Raw genomic sequence first — 16,639 nt, forward strand, 5'->3', positions numbered from 1 at the left:
ACGATGTTCCAAATCGACAGGTAGATGACATGCATTCCAATAAATCATCCGAAATGGCGTGGAACCGGTCGGAGTCATGTAGGCTGTACGGAAAGCCCACAAACCGTCATTCAATTTGTCGGACCAATCCCGACGATTCGAACCAACGGTTTTCTCAAGAATACGTTTGATTCCCCAATTACTCACTTCCACCTGCCCACTATTATTATTTCCCCGATTATTATTTCTTTTTTCATGGTTTTGCAAGATTTTTTTTCACCTATATATATATAACTATTTTCTAATCTCGTAAAAGATGGGCATTGTGGTGCTGTGCTGGTTTGAGTGCATCTAAGTCTTACCATCTCAAAGTTATTAGATTATGGTAATCCTCCCTAGGCATCAACGCCTTCTCCTTCTTTGAAGAAGTGAGTACCTCGATTGCTGATCAAGGCTTTCGGGACACCAAAACGAGCCAAAAGACTTTTAAGAAATCGGACTATAACTCGGCCATCATTCGTGGGTCAAGCTTTGTACTCAACCCACTTTGAAACATAATCAACGGCCACGAGTATGTACTTTTTACCATGCGAAGATGGAAATGGTATCATGAAATCAATGCCCCACACATCGAAAACCTCACAAACGCTAAATAGCGTTTTGGGGCATATTATTTCGCGACGAGATGTTGCCGACACGATGGCAACGATAACAACTCCTCACAAACTCATGTGCATCCTTAAAAATCAAAGGCCAATAAAAACTAAAATCAAACACCTTCTTCGTCGTCTAACTCGCATCGTGGAGACCTCATGTCGGTCCTACATGACAATGGTTCAGAATCTGCCTTCCTTCTTTAGCATCTACACACCCCATAATCAGCTGATCAGTATCGATACGGAAAAGATACGGGTCGCCCCATAGGTAGAACTTAACATCAGCAAAGAATTTTTTCTTTTGCTGGTAAGGCATCTTCAGGAGGTACCTGTTCACAAGATAGTTCGCGAAGTTAGCGAACCATGGAAAAACCTCCTCCTGTGCTGTAACAAACATGAGACTCTCTGTCGGAAAACGGTCTTCGATCCTGACCCCTGAATCTCCTAACTTCGCTCCCTCTAGACGCGAAAGATGATCAGACGCCATATTCACGGCCCCTTTTTTGTCACGGATATCAATATCAAACTCTTGAAGCAATAGGATCCATCGGATAAGACGATCGTCTTGGACAGAACTAGATAGGACCTAAATTATTGAATGCAAACACCAAAGCTAAAAGCTCTTTCTCAATGGTGGTATAACTCTCTTGTGCACCATTTAAGGTCCGGCTAGCGTAGTAAATCGGATGGAAGTGTTTATCCTTCCGCTCCGACTGGGAAGTCGCTCGCGTCACACATCAACTCGAATGATAACGACCAGTCGGGAGCAATCATGATCGGGGCGTTAACGAGTTTGTCTTTCAAAAGATCAAAAGCCTCGATACACTACTCAGAAAGAAACGAATGGAGCATCCTTCTCCAGAAGTTTGGTTATGGGTCTCGCGATCTTAGAAAATTATTTTTTTAAACGGCGGTAGAGCCCGGCATGACCTAGAAAACTCCGGATGGATCTCACAGAAGTGGGCAGGGAAGATTTGAAATGGTCTCGACCTTCGCTCGGTCAACCTCTATCCACGCACTCGAAATCCGATGCCCCAAAACAATGCCCTCGCGTACCATGAAATGACACTTCTCCCAGTTAAGGACTAGGTTGATGTCAACGGAACTGGGGAAAATATCCATATTTCAGGCAATTATCCTCTCAAGATTAGAGATGCAATAATCAAAAGAACTCCCAAATACTGAAAAACCGTCCATCCTACATGGAGTCCTCGATCATGTCATGGAAAATAGCCACAGTGCATCTCTGAAATGTTGCTGGAGCATTACACAATCCGAACGGCATACGTTTATAAGCAAACGTTCCGTAAGGACAGGTAAACTTGGTTTTGTTCTGGTCATCGAGAGCTATCGGAACCTGAAAATTCCCGGAGAAACCATCTAAGAAGCAGTAGTACCGCTGAACTGCCAAGCGCTCCAACATCTGATCAATGAATGGTGAAAGAAAGTGGTCATTCCTGGTGGCATCATGCAGTCTACAGTAGTCGATGCAGACTCTCCATCCACTCACAGTCCTAGGGGGAATGAGCTCGTTCCTCTCATTGGTGATTACATTCATGCCACCCTTTTTAGGAACCACTTGATATGGACTCACCCAAGCACTATCGAAAATGGGGAAAACGATCAATGAGTTTAATGATCTCCTTCTTCAGAACCTCCTACATCTTTAGATTAAGCCGCATTTCCGGCTGAACGACAGTTTTGAAATTATCCTCTATGAGGATCTTATGAGTGCAAAACAAAGGGTTGATACCCTTAATGTCGATAATGTTCCATCTAATCGCCTCCTTGTGTTCTAGTAGCACCCTCGACAACTTCATTTTTTCGACTTCCGTAAAAGTAGATGCAATAATAACTGGCAGCTTCCTCTCTTCATCTAAAAACTTATACTCAAGATGGGCAGGCGAATCCTTAAGCTCTAAGGAGGATGGAAGACTCTCGACGGAAGTTCGGTCCATCGGATCGTCTTGTACGATCCCAGCAGACATGCCAGATTCAGGGCCATGTGACTCGGTGTCGTCATCCAAGGACTGATCGGTCATGGCAACCATCTCAATCTCCTAAATCTTCCTATCGAGAATCTGGGTGTCGGAGGCAGATCCTCCACAGATCTCGCTGAAAAACTTCACAACATGTTCCATGATGGTATCGATGAAGTATAAGGAGTCATTAGCGGACTTGGGGTGTTTCAGTTACTGTCGGACGTCAAAGGTGACTTCTCATCCCGAACTCTCAAAATCAACTTACCCTCACAGACGTCGATCAACGCCTGTGCAGTGGCAAGGAATGATCAGCCTAAGATAAGCGGGACACTATCATCATTGTTCATGTCCAAGATGACAAAGCCCACCGGGAAGATGAACTTGTCGACACAAACGAGCATGTTCTCGACCACCCCTTGAGGGTATTTTACTGAATGATCAGCAAGCTGGATACTCATTCGTGTAGGCCGCGACTCGCCTATGCCTAACTTGTGATTCACAGAATACGACATGAGATTAATCCTAGCACCAAGATCCGCCAGCGCATAAACCACCGTATCATCACTCAAGATGCAGGGAATCGTGAAACTCCCAGGATCAGACATCTTCTCTGGTAACTTTCTCTGCAAGAATGCAAAGCAAGTAGCACTCAATGGGATGGAAGAGACCTCAGCTAACTTCTTCTTATCCGAATGAATATCCTTAAGGAACTTTGCATATTTTAGCATTTGAGTGAGTGCCTCAAGGAATGGAATGTTAAGGTGAAGTTGCTTCAAAAGATCAAGGAATTTGGAATTCTGCTCCTCGTCTCTATCCCTGCGGAGTCTCCCGGGGTATGGAACTCTAGGTTTATAGACTTTCGCTGGTGTGCTGGGTAATTGTTGGTTTTCGGCATGTGTTGTATTTCCTGGGCTGCGCCTCTGATGCACCTTGGCCGGTGGAGACTCCAACTGAGTCTCCTCATCCACCTGTTCATCTCCATCGATCGCAGGCTCCTTAACGACTCCTCAAGTAGCCTCCTGAATCACAGGCTCGCTGCGTGCCCCTGCACCGCTCCTCGTCGCCACAGTCTTCGCGAATCCCTTCCGGTTCTGCTTAGTATTACTCAGAGGTGTACCCGACAGCCTCTCATTTAATCAAATCGCTATCTCCCTCATATGCCGCTCTCGAGATTCTGAATTGACACTCCCAGATTTCTCATGAATGACTAGTGTTCCAGAAAATTCTCTTGGGTGTCTTTATGACGGGAATCCTCTTGAGTCATGAGTTGTGACAACATCTGTGTCTATTGTGCCATCATCTCCTCTAAAGTGGGCTTCTTCTCCTCGCTACTCGCTCCCTCACCGAAATCCTGGAATAGACTCTAACGCTGCTGGAAGCCGGAATGATTTCCATTCTTCTAGTTGGAATTTTGATTGCCTCTCCACCCCGAATTATAAGAATTAAAAGAATTTTGAATTCGGTTCGGAATACTAACAAAGTCTACCGCCTCCTCCTGGAAACCTACGGGGCACTGAACAGTACCATTCCCTCCTCTACGAATATCGCACAACTTGCTCTTCACCTGCAAGTCCTCCACAATCTTCGCTAACACCTCAACTTGTGCCACGAGTGCGGTGTTCGTGTCGACCAAATGCATGCCTAGCGATATAGAGTGTATGGTCTTATTACTCTTAGCTGGTAGTCGCAGGTATCCACTCATGGCTAACCCGTTAAACAAAGAAATGCACTCATCATATCCTTCATCGTCAAAAAATTACCTCCCGCAGCCTTTTCAAGCGTACTCTACGTCGCGCACGTCACCCCGTTATAGAACTTCTCAACAACTGCCCAGTTTTGCAAGCCATGGTTCAAACATAAAGCAAGTAGATTTTTGAATCTCTCCCATGCTTAGAAGAAACTCTAGGTGTCCTCCATCTGAAAAGGATTAATCTGATGACGCAAACGAGCGGCCTTAGCAGGAGGATCGTATTTCTCAAGAAACTGGGTCCGCATGGCGGCCCAAGTAGCTATGCAGCCCTTTTGAAGGGACTCAAGCCACATACTCGCTTGATCAATGAGTGAGAAAGGAAAAACGCGGAGTTTAATGGCGTCTTCGGATACGCTGGCAAGATGAAAAGTGTCGCAAATACGTGTAACGCGAGTGAGATGAGAATGCGGGTTTTCGTGAAGCAACTCGTGAAATTGAGCAGAATGTTTGATGGAATATGCCAATTCGTGTTAACTGCGATGGCTGGTGAGGCAATGTTGGATCTTGCACCCGTATCGGTCGGACGGGCCGGGTCTGCAACTATCCTCCTTTTTGGTGCGTTGGCCGTAATCCTATCCCTATCAACGAATTCAAAATAAGTAGGAGAAGAGGATGTATTACCAACAGACGAAGAAGAAAACAATAAGGCCGATGCCTTTAGCAAATTGGCCTCAGTTAATTTCAGCCATTTGGCTAAGGAGGTGAGAGTAGAAGTTCTGATAGAGTTGTCGATCCAACCCAGAGAAGTACTACCGCTGATAGCAAAAAAAGATTCATGGGTGACGCCCATAAATGATTACCTAGAATACGACAAACAACTGACTGACATGGGCAGACCGGAAAGGTGCAGGTGAAGGCCATGCAATATCAAGTCCAAGGGGGCATCGTCTGTAAGGAATCCTACCCGGAACCATTGTTGAGATGTCTGAATGAAGAGGAAGCCAGTTATGTGATACGTGAGATCAACACACTGGGAATATGAGGGATCCATTTAGGCCCAAGAATGATAGTCGGAAAGGTTATGAATGTTGGATACGTTAGGCTAGGTATGCATCAAAGTGCGGGAAACAAATAAGCAGTTGTGAAGAGTGTCAGAAACACGCCACCAACAACAATGCAAGAGAAAAACAACCTCATACAAGTGACATCGGCTTGGCCCTTCCGATGCAAGATCCTACACATTCCAAGGAGTCAAAAAAAGAAGGTTGATGCCTTAATCAAATTGGCCTCAGTTAATTTCAGCCATCTGGCTAAGGAGGTGAGAGTAGAAGCTCTAAAAGAGTCTTCAATCCAGCACAGAGAAGTTCTATAGCTGACATCGAAAAACAATTCATTGATAACGCCCATAATCGATTACCTGAAATACGACAAACTGCTGATTGGTATTGGGCAGACCAGAAAGGTGCAGGTGAAGGCCATGCTAAGCCCAAAATGTCATACTCTGTAGAGAATCCTACTAGGAACATTGTTGAGATGTTTTAATGAAGAGGAAGCCAGCTTTGTGATACATGAGATCTACTGGGAAATATGTGGGATCCATATAGGCCCACCAATGATAGTCGGAAAGGTCATGAATGTTGGATACTTTTGAACGGGTATCTATCAATGTACGGGGAAGAAAATTAGAAGTTGTTAAGAATGTCAGAAAGACGCTCCCGACAACAATGCGGGAGAAAAACAACCTCATACCAACGACATCGGCTTGGCCCTTCCAATGAAAGATCTTGCGCATTCGAAGGAGTCAAAACAAGTGCCTTAAGCAAATTGGCCTCAGTTAATTTCAGCCATCTGGCTAAGGAGGTGAGAGTAGAAGTTCTAAAAGAGTCATCGATCCAATCCAGAGAAGTTCTATCGCTGACAACAAAAAATGATTCATGGATGACGCCCATAATCGATTACCTGGAATACGAAAAACTACTGACTGGCATGGGGCACACCAGAAAGGTGTAGGTGAAGGCCATGCATTATCATGTCCAAAATGGCATCCTATTTAGGAACCCTACATGGGACCATTATTGAGATGTTTGAATGAAGAGAAAGCCAGTTATGTGATACGTGAGATCCACTGGGTAATATGTGGGATCCATTTATGCCCAAGAATGATTGTTGGAAAGGTCATGGATGTTGGATACCTTTTGCTGGGTATGCATCAAAGTGCGGGGAACAAAAGAAGAAGTTGTGAAGAATGACAGAAACACGCCCCCGATATCAATGTGGGAGAAAGACAACCTCATACCAGTGACATCGTCTTGGCCCTTCCAAAAATGGGGCATTGACATCGTCGGACCATTCGCCGAGGCAGTAGGCAAAGCCATGTTTTTGGTGGTGGCGGTTGACTATTTTACAAAGTAGGTAAAAGCCAAGATGAATTTGGACTACCTTTGTACATCATCAGCAACGATGGCAAACTGTTCACAGACAATCTGTTGGGTCTTATATTTTAGACGACGCATTGAATTAATATGTGGGTGAAAATATATTGTTTGGTCTCAGCCAAGGGTGGATGGCTTGAAGACCAAGTCATGCTAGATTAGTATAAATAGATGTTATTCATATCTCTAGTATGATTGAGTTTATTGTGTATTGATTGAGATCTAGGGTTTTATCCCTATGGGAGAGTCTCCTCCCGGGATGAGCTATCCCGGGGTGGCTGATATTTCTTGTGTATGTATGAGTGGTTCATCTTTACGAGAATCATTCGACAAATGATATCATACTACCATTTCTATCTTGTATGTGTTTCGATTACATACAATTGCTCATCCTATAGTTAATCGAATCAGGCTCTCTCCCAATACATCTCATCCATCCAAATATCATTTACGAGTGAATATTAGTGCGACTCGATCCTAACACCGATCCGAGCTCTTCCGTTTATTATAGTAACGTTTATTCACACTTCCATACCGGGGCTCGGGTTTTGTCACAATCCGTTCAAGAAATGGTGTGAGGCTCTACATATCAAGCAAGTGTTAGCCTCTATTACGCATCCTCAAGCAAATGGGCAAGTAAAAAGAGTTAAAAGAAGTATTGTGGAAGGCATCAAAGTTCGCTTGGGATGTCGGTCCCGAATATAGATCGCTCACACTCACAATCAAATCATAACCCACACAATAAATGTGTCGACAAGAGGGTTAATGATGGGTTGCTAATTTGGGAAACAAAAACTTTTTGTTAACGGTGGAATCAGAAACAAACAGAGTTGTTGCTTAAGGATTAATAAATGTAATAGACACAAACAATCACTCAAAAGATTTCCATTTACATAAATGATTCATACAAATGTTAATCTATTAGGGTTTCTTGTTATGAAATTTTATCCGTACAATCCTATGACAGCCGTCACACTTAATCAGAAAAATATTCCTTTAGGTCTGAAAAGTGTAATGTCTGCTGTCAAAAATCCGTAGGAGGCGTGCCCTAAAATATTCCTTTTATAGGCCTGCCACCTCCTGACAGCTGTCATTCCTTTTAGAAACCCTAATGATTGGTACATAATCAAATTACATATTCAAAACTATGCTAAGTGTGAAAACAGGTCTTCCGGGTAGACTTTGTGACATTTATATTCTCCGAGTAGGCTTTGTGCCTTTTTGTCCTTAACGAGTAGACCTGGTAACCTTGAAGTGTGCTCGGGAACAGTTCTCCGGGTAGACTTTACTTAGAGTATTTTCTTTGGAAAATACTCACCTAGCAGACTTCAATCTTCTTGACTATACCAAACATTCCTTGATATGGTCCTACGAGCAAACTTGTTTTTCAGAGGTCCTTTCAACTCTTTGCAAGAAATGACTTATTAGAAAAGCAAAGTGTGCTGGTAACACTTGAGCTTGCTTGGAGTTGAACCTTTCCCGATAACTCAATATAATTCTTTATCAACTTTCATCAAGCATGCTCGGACCACTGTTTTATTAATGAATACCTTGCAAGATCTTCCAAGTACTTGGCTTCAAAAGCTTGGTTTAGCCAAGGGTATGCTAGTAAGCAAACTGTGCTTGGCTAGAAGAACCCTTTGCTAGACATAGTGAACTCTGCTCGGATAAACAATAAAGAAGACTTCAAAAAGATAACTCTGCCTGATAGGCAAAATATCATGCTCGGCCAAGTAAAACCCTGCTCGGATGTCCAAGTTTGCTCGGTTTTCCATACTTCGATTTCTGAGGAGGTTGAGAAGATTCCAATCTTCCTTTGACTTACTTAGATCATTTCAAGTCAAATCTTGACTCAACAATCTCCCCCTAGATTGGAACACCTCAGCTGACCCAAAACACCTCTAAGGTTACATGTACTTAGTCAAAATACATATTAAATCAAAATCAAATTTACATATTCATAAGTCAAAATATTACATATTCAAATTCTGTCCGGAGACATTACAAATCAAACCCTATTCTATGAATTATCTTCTTCCTGCATTGTGGGCTGCTTGCTTTCTTGCAACAAGTACTGTTCTTGCTCTTTGCTGGAAGATGGAAAGTATCTGATAGTGAGGGTGATTCTCTGGAATTGCCAGTCCAACAATGTCCCTCAGATCTTCCCTAAGCAAATAAGTCAGGTCTTTATCACTTCTGATGATTCCCAAGATAAGTCCATCTGAGTTTCGTAGAATGTAGTGGCCTTCATTTTCCTTGTATTCAACCGTAGTAATTCGGCCATTCTTTTGGACTTCATAGTTGGGACGAGTCATTCTTCGTCCTATGCTGATGCATGTGTTCATATTTGACAAAGGATTGTTGTTCCTGACTCTTGAAACAAAGTCATATTCAGCATTTCTTATATTCCTCATCCTTGTTGCTCTTCTTGTCTTCTCGTGCTTTGTCAAGTTCCACTTCTTTTTTTGATTAAGAAGTGGGAACCCCTTTTCAGCTTCACATCTTAGGTACTTTGAGAGCTCATTTTGCTGTCTTCCGGCCATCTTTCTACTGTCATGATAATCATACAAGTCAAGTGTGACCATCTTCTCAAGTTGTTCCTTTGTGTAATCTGCAAAGTCATCTCTGAATATAATGTCTCTCAACTGTCTGCTCTGCATGATCACCTTCAAAGATTGAGAGACTAAGTCATAATAGAGAGTCACAGGTAGATCCAAATCAGATTGTGGTCTTGTCTCTCTTTAGGTTCCTGATCTTCTTGACTCACCTCTGCTTGTTGAGGTATGCATTCTTGAAGCAGAGGGCCTAGTTGGGATTGATTTCATCAGCTTAGTAGGCCCCATGACTCCAAAAGTTTTCTTGTACATAACAATTATCCTCTTAATAGGCAAATTGATCATTTCAATAAGATTTTCATTACCTTCTATGAACAACCTTACAATCATTTTCATAATCTTTTCATCATGAAGTTGTCCAGCCGGTACAAATCTTCCTCCAATGAAGCTCCTTGGGTTTACACCCTCTAGCAACCCTCTTTCCCATTCAACCTTTATTCAAAGAAGAGTTCCTTGAGTTGTGCTTTACCCAAATTATCGAATTCATTCTCATTCATTCCCTTTTGCTTCACCATTATATTTCTCAAGATCTGAATCATTTCATCATTTTCTCATGGATCTGTGGGTTCATCCACTTGTTCTTCTTTAATTTCCACTGGGATTGAGGTCTCTTGAGTTCCAGCTTTCTTAGATTTTATTTCAGCCCTTTGTTTTTCTCTCATTGTCATTTTCCTCCTCTTCTTGAGAGGGGGTTCAGGTTCATTCTGGGCTTCTCTTGATTGTACAGCAGATGGTTCAGGTTGCATCCTTTTCAACTTATCTTTCTTTTGTAGCTTGTTATAACGTGACTCAACAACAGCTTTAGACAAGTTGTTTACCATCTCTGGTGCCATTCCCTTATCCAACAAATATCCACATTTTCCAGAATACTTCTTTCTCAACTTATAAATCATTTCACTCAAAGCTGCTTCTTTTACAAGTCTTTCTTTTTCTTCCCTTTCAACAGCTTTTCTGATGTCTCAAATATTCCTTGAATTTCTGACTGTCTCTGTTCTTTTGTCGCATTTATTTCTTAATGATGTCCCTCTCTCTATCCAATTTTATTTGTAGCTCATCATCATTCAGAGAGGCTAGATCTTCAAAATTAAAACCATGACTCATTAGCTTGATTACCAGAGGATTTTTCTTTTTAGCATCTATCAAGCTTTGTTGGATGTTTGCCCTTTGATCTTCTGTCTTATTACTTGTGGGGACACAACATCAACATTTTCATCCATTTTACCCTGATCATCATCATCATCATCAGATGTATCATCCTTCTTTGTTGATTCATTCACAACATCAATCTTTAGTTCATTTGGATGTGGAACATCGCAACAGGAATATTTGGAACACCTTGAACTACTTCCTCTGGCCTTAATGTTAGAAGAGGAACTGGCCTAAGAGGGCTCTCTTGATCATTAGGGGTCTCAACAAAGTACTTTTTCTTTTTATTCCACTTCCCCCTTTTAGCAGATTCAGCTCTTTCAGCTTGATCATGAGCTTTTCTTTTTCTTGAATATATCTTTTCTAATATTTTCACATTCTCATGGATTTTTTAGGCCTTTGCCAACATTTCTTCAACAGTTTCTCCAGTTTCTTTTTCAGGTTCCTTTTTAGGTTGCTTTTGGCTGAAAATGCTACAACAATGGCCAATGAATTGTTCACTTCTTCAGCCTTTTTTAGATTCATCAAAGTTTCAATCACTACTTGATCATCAACCTCTTATTCATTAAGAACTTTTGCAATGTTGGCTTGCTCAATAAGTGTTTCATGCTCTGCCAGTTCCTCTTTTGATAGGGTTTGGGCAATGTGTTCCCTTTCCCTTGTTTCTCTTACAACTTGATTGAGTCTCCTGGCAGCAGCAGTGCTTTCATCTTCCTCTTCTTCTTCATCACTTTCCTTTTTAGGCTCATTCTCCTCATCTTCCTCATTGACTATAGATTTCCCTTTATCAAGTCTTGTTTTCAATTCCTCTTCTGTTTCAGGTGGAAACTCATCAATGTCTCTGTCCAAATTATCCATCTCATCATCATGCTCTACCATCTTGGAGCATATTTGATCAGTTTCATGTTCTGTGAGTGCTAGCTCCTCAGTAGAAGCACCTTCATCTAACATCACATCAGTTTGCACCTCAGTTGTATTTAAAACATCTGTTGCAATATCAGTTTGAATATTAGTAGCTACATCAGTTGTAGCTACATTATCATTAATCACATTTTCAACTTCATCCTCTACACCCTTCTCCTTTCTCACTAACTCATCATCATCCCTATCTACAACATTCAATACTTCATTATTGACATCATAATTTTGTTCTTCACCCTCAGATTTATCTGCTTCATACTCATCCTCAAATATCATTCTTGGACCACTGTCCTCATCATCACTTTCATCATAAGCATTCAAGATACAAGTCAAACCATCATCATTCACATTCTCCTCGGTTACCTCCTTATCAGCTCCAGTTGCCACTACATCATGTGAAACATTCTCCACCTGTTTTGGGGCAGTTGAGGTCTTCTCAATCTCCTGCTCCAGGATTTGAATTTTTGATTGTGCCAGGGCCAACTGATCCTTCAACTCCTCATTCTCCTTTTTCAACTCAACATTTTCTCCCTTCAAGTCAATGTTTTGGCAGATTAGGTTGAAGTATCTTTCTAATAGAAAGGCATTAGAGGGAGGAGTATTGGATGGTGATTCAAATGGTAGGGTTATAGGTTGAGCTTGTGACTGGTTAGGATTAGTGATAGGGCTTGGGGATCTACTTGCTTGGAATGGAAATGTATGTAGATGTGTGGGTAGGGATTCTGGGATGTAAGGTTCATGGGTAGGCTGTGATTGTATAATTGGTTCAGTAAAAGGTTGGGTTGTGGTTTGAGGTGGGGTTTGGTGTATGTTTTTGGGCTGGCATAGGGTTAAGGTGGGTGGGGATTGGGTGGCTTGGTCATTTAGTGGTGGGGAGGAAGGTGGTGTTTGAGGTGGGGTTTGATAGGTTTGATCAGTTGGTGATGATGGATAAGGTGGTGTTTTTGGTGGTGTGTCAATGGGTGTTGTTGGTGGTGTTTGTATGATTTGGGACTCCCCCTAAGGTTGTACTACATCATCAAAATTCGCATCACCCCCTTCTTCATTACCAGCAACATCATTACCATCCTCATCATTATCATCACCATCTGAATCATCAACCTCATCATCTCCTTCATCCTCACTCTCGTCATCCGCTGCATCCTCCTCTGAGATCAACTCAGGAATAGGAACCACTTCAAAACCTTCAATCAATAGCCATGGAGCAATATCAAAAACCTCCTCAGGATTAAACCTGCTTGTATTGGCCAAATTTTCAATTCTCCTGAAGGTATATGGATTTTGCAACACATGGGTTGTTCCAACAGTAGGCAATCCCTCCAGCTCTTGGTTGAAAATAATTTGTAGGAAGGTGGGATAGGCCAAAAATTTCTTCTAGTTTGACTTTTTCAAGTTGCTTACCATTCCTTCAAAGATCATCTTGAAAAAATTGAATGGTTGGTTGAACAAAACATCTACAGTGGCATCTATCCTTCTCCCGTTAATATCATCATAAAGCCTCACTGACCTCCAAAAATCTAGCGAGTGATTTCTGTATATAACTAGATTCTCCGTTAAAGCTATGCGGATATTTGACCTTTGCAACCATCTAATTATTGGAGCAACTTCTTCATTATCGGGAGTGATTTGTAACAGAGCGCACATATTGTGCTTATGCTCAAAAGGATAGGTTGGCTGATCATCATCCGCCATATCTGAAAACATAAACAAACATATTCAAAGTAGAAATTAGTCCTAAAGTTCTCAGCTTTAAGCAATTTAAAATTATAATTTTGAAGAATAACGAAAGAAATATCATTAAGAACCTGATCTTCAACAAGTTTATAACCTACACAAGAAACATAGATGTAGTAATCATGAATAATCAGAGCCCGTTATCACATAATCATGGTCGGAAAACAGTTAATTAAAGCTTACCGAGTCGGATTGTGAGGGCTGACAAATTTTTCTAACTCCCTCTCTTATACCTTTTTGAAAGTGGGTTTTAAATGCTTTTTGTCGTTTAATGAGTTAATAGCTGTCATACAGTACTATTATCCATTAAAAATATTAACACTTAAAACCTTACTCGATAAATCACATATAGCAAACCTTGCTCGAAAAAGTCAGTTTTTACAAAGCTTGCTAGGTATATTCCACTTTCACAAAGCTTACTCGTTTCAGTGTTGGTACAAATCATTAAGTTCTTAGACGTAAATTAAAATGAAGGAAGCTTACTCGAAATACAAGATATTTCGAGAATTGAATCACAAGTTAAATAATCAAGTATAAAACATCAAGTAGGCAACTTTGCTAGGAATCAACTAAGATACCCGAATATACTTCTAATTACTTACCTTACTCGAATAACTCAACCAATCACAAACCTTACCAGAAAAATGTAAACAGTTAGCAAATAATCAGTTAAGTAAACTGTTACACATAGTGTGCTCGAGACACTGTTCAACAACCAAAGTGTGCTAGAGTTGAGTTATAGACACAAAGTGTACTCGAAAAGCAAAAGTAAGAAATTACCATGTTAAGAGAACACTTAAGGATTTCAAAGTGTGCTCGAAACATAAAGTGTGCCCGGGAAACTGGGTTTGCCCGAAAACAATTGTAATTTCAAATAAACATATTCACAATAATCATTAAGTGTACTAGACTTTAAAGTTTACTCGTAGACAATATTCAAGCATACACTTAAAAACACAAAGCTTGCTAGAATTAAGTCAACAGTCAACAATCACAAAAGTGTGCTAGATAGTTGAAAAGTTGAAAACATTAAAGCTTGCTCGAAGTGTTATTCATTCACAAAGCTTGCTCGACTGACTAACAATTTATAAAACAGTTAAGTTTGCTAGAAAGTTCAAAGATCACAAAGCTTGCTAGTAAACAGTTGTATTTCTAAACCAATGGGTAAGGTCTGCTAGGCAATACAAACTAAATAAACTCTACCTGAAAAGTATAAAAACTACAAAGTATGCTCGAAAATCATGAACTTAGACCAAAATGTCTAAGTATGCTCAAAAAGGTTATAAAACATCAAACCTTACCCAAAAATACATATTCAACCTTTTAAAGGTAAAATGCATCACTTTTTGACTTAAACCAATTATCAAACATATTTTTCATTAAAGATCATTGTTTAAGAGCAAATGGTGCATTTAGAGATCAAATTTCAGTCATGTTTCCTTTCAAATCAGTTTCTTTCTTTTCTGAAAAGGCCTCAAGTATGGGATCATATTGATTAAGTAGCTTTCTCAATACTTCATTCTCAGCATTATTATAACATTAGACAGATTAACAGCAGGTTTGAACATTGCATGAATTTCATTTCCTTGGTGATATGATTAATGTTCAATTGAGATGCATAATACTTAATGGATAACACATATTGTTTTCTGATGCTCCATATCTATTCTAAAGGCTTATTTGGCTTTCTCGAGATCACCCCGATTTGACTTTGAACCCCTGGATTTGGTTTAAAAACTTTTAATGACAGAACTAATTTATTTGATTTTCCTTTCAAATTTGCAAACATATTTGAGGTTGAAAGTTGGACCTACAGTTTAAATTAACAAGCCTTTCATTCGGGATGTTAAAGGACTTATTTTATTGCCTCCACCCCTGTAGTTCTATTATTAACCGACATGTTTGTATTTTTCTCAAAAGCATGTGAAAATTTATCAACTTTTGGTTGATTAAATATTTAAAGTAATTTTGTTCACATTTGTTCTTTGTCATTCTTAATAAAGATACTTCATTTTGGGGACCAAATACTGACGGGCTCGTGTATAACTGGATAATCACTTTTCTGCCTATCACTCGGAAAGATTTATCTTGGAACACGCATAGACAACAATGTAACTCCACATAAATCTTAGCAGTTTCTTTATGTTTATATCACCTTAGATTTTACACATCATCGGAAAGCAACCATACATGTTAATGACTGTACTAAGTGCCCTTTTAGCCTATTAAATCCATATGATTGGCTAAGTAGTCAATGTACTATCATTTCCAAATTTTTAACAGATTCAATCACCCCAAGTACTCTTTGCTTCTAGGTTAATGGCTATCCTGACTGTCTACAGGTAGTCAGCAAGACCAAGCATATAAATACATACATATCCTTTTGGCTTTGAGTCAATGGCATAATTTTAAGTGAAAGAATATCCAATTGCCCCAAATGCATTCAGTCTTTGGACTAATGGCTATCCTTTCAAATCTACAAGTAGATGATATGACCAAACATATAAAAGTATATGCTCCTCATACTTGGGCAAATGACATAATTTTCAGCAAAAGTAATTCTTTTGAGGCTTTCCATTGAAAATCCTTTTAAGCTTCTAAGCTTGAACTGAATAGACTTATCATATCTCTACACCATAAACAACTTGCTCATGTTTTGATCAAAATTTTTGTGATTATGCAAAATTCATTTGAAAATTCATTTGAACATTTAATTTTGACATAAAAACACATTTTGACACAAACAGTTGTAACATATTCAAATCTTAATCATCAATGACATTATCATAACAAGCAGACATTGCAAAGATGCATAGTCTATCCTATCCTAATAAGATCTGATCAGATAACATACATATTCAAACATTTAATCAAAGATATTAAATAAGAATACACAATCAAGTAACTCAAATCAAAACACTTATCATGACTTCACACCTATATCAACTGATAAACAAGCATAAGTATCAAAGATACCTAATTTTACACAGATAGTCAAATAAGCACATATCAGTTAACCTGCAATAGTATCATATTCAAACACATACACATCATAAATCAGACTTCATTAGAGTTGATCATCCCCAAGGCTTTCAGAAGAAAGTTAAACTTGGTTCTATCAAGTGGTTTTGTGAATAGGTAAGCCAAATTGTCACTTGTATCAACTCTTTTTTACCTCAATTAAAACTTTTTCACTACAATCTCTTATTAAGTGATGTCTGATTTCAATGTGCTTGCTCTTGGAATGTTGCACAGGATTCCTAACAATAAAAGATGCAGCAGTATTAATAATGTAAATAGGGGTGTTTAGAAAATTCAAACCATAATCCATCATTTGGTTCTGAATCCAGAGGACTTGTGCACAGCAGGTAGATGCAGCAATACATTCTGCTTCTGCAGTTGAGATTGACACGGTTGTCTGCTTCTTGCGTTGCCATGACACCAATCTATCACCCAAAAATTGATACCCTCCTTAAGTGGACTT

This window comes from Bidens hawaiensis, unplaced genomic scaffold (assembly GCF_021521415.1).
Source record: "Bidens hawaiensis isolate Kalapana, Puna unplaced genomic scaffold, B.hawaiensis_p1.1 tig00018434_1, whole genome shotgun sequence".
NCBI lineage: Eukaryota > Viridiplantae > Streptophyta > Magnoliopsida > Asterales > Asteraceae > Bidens > Bidens hawaiensis.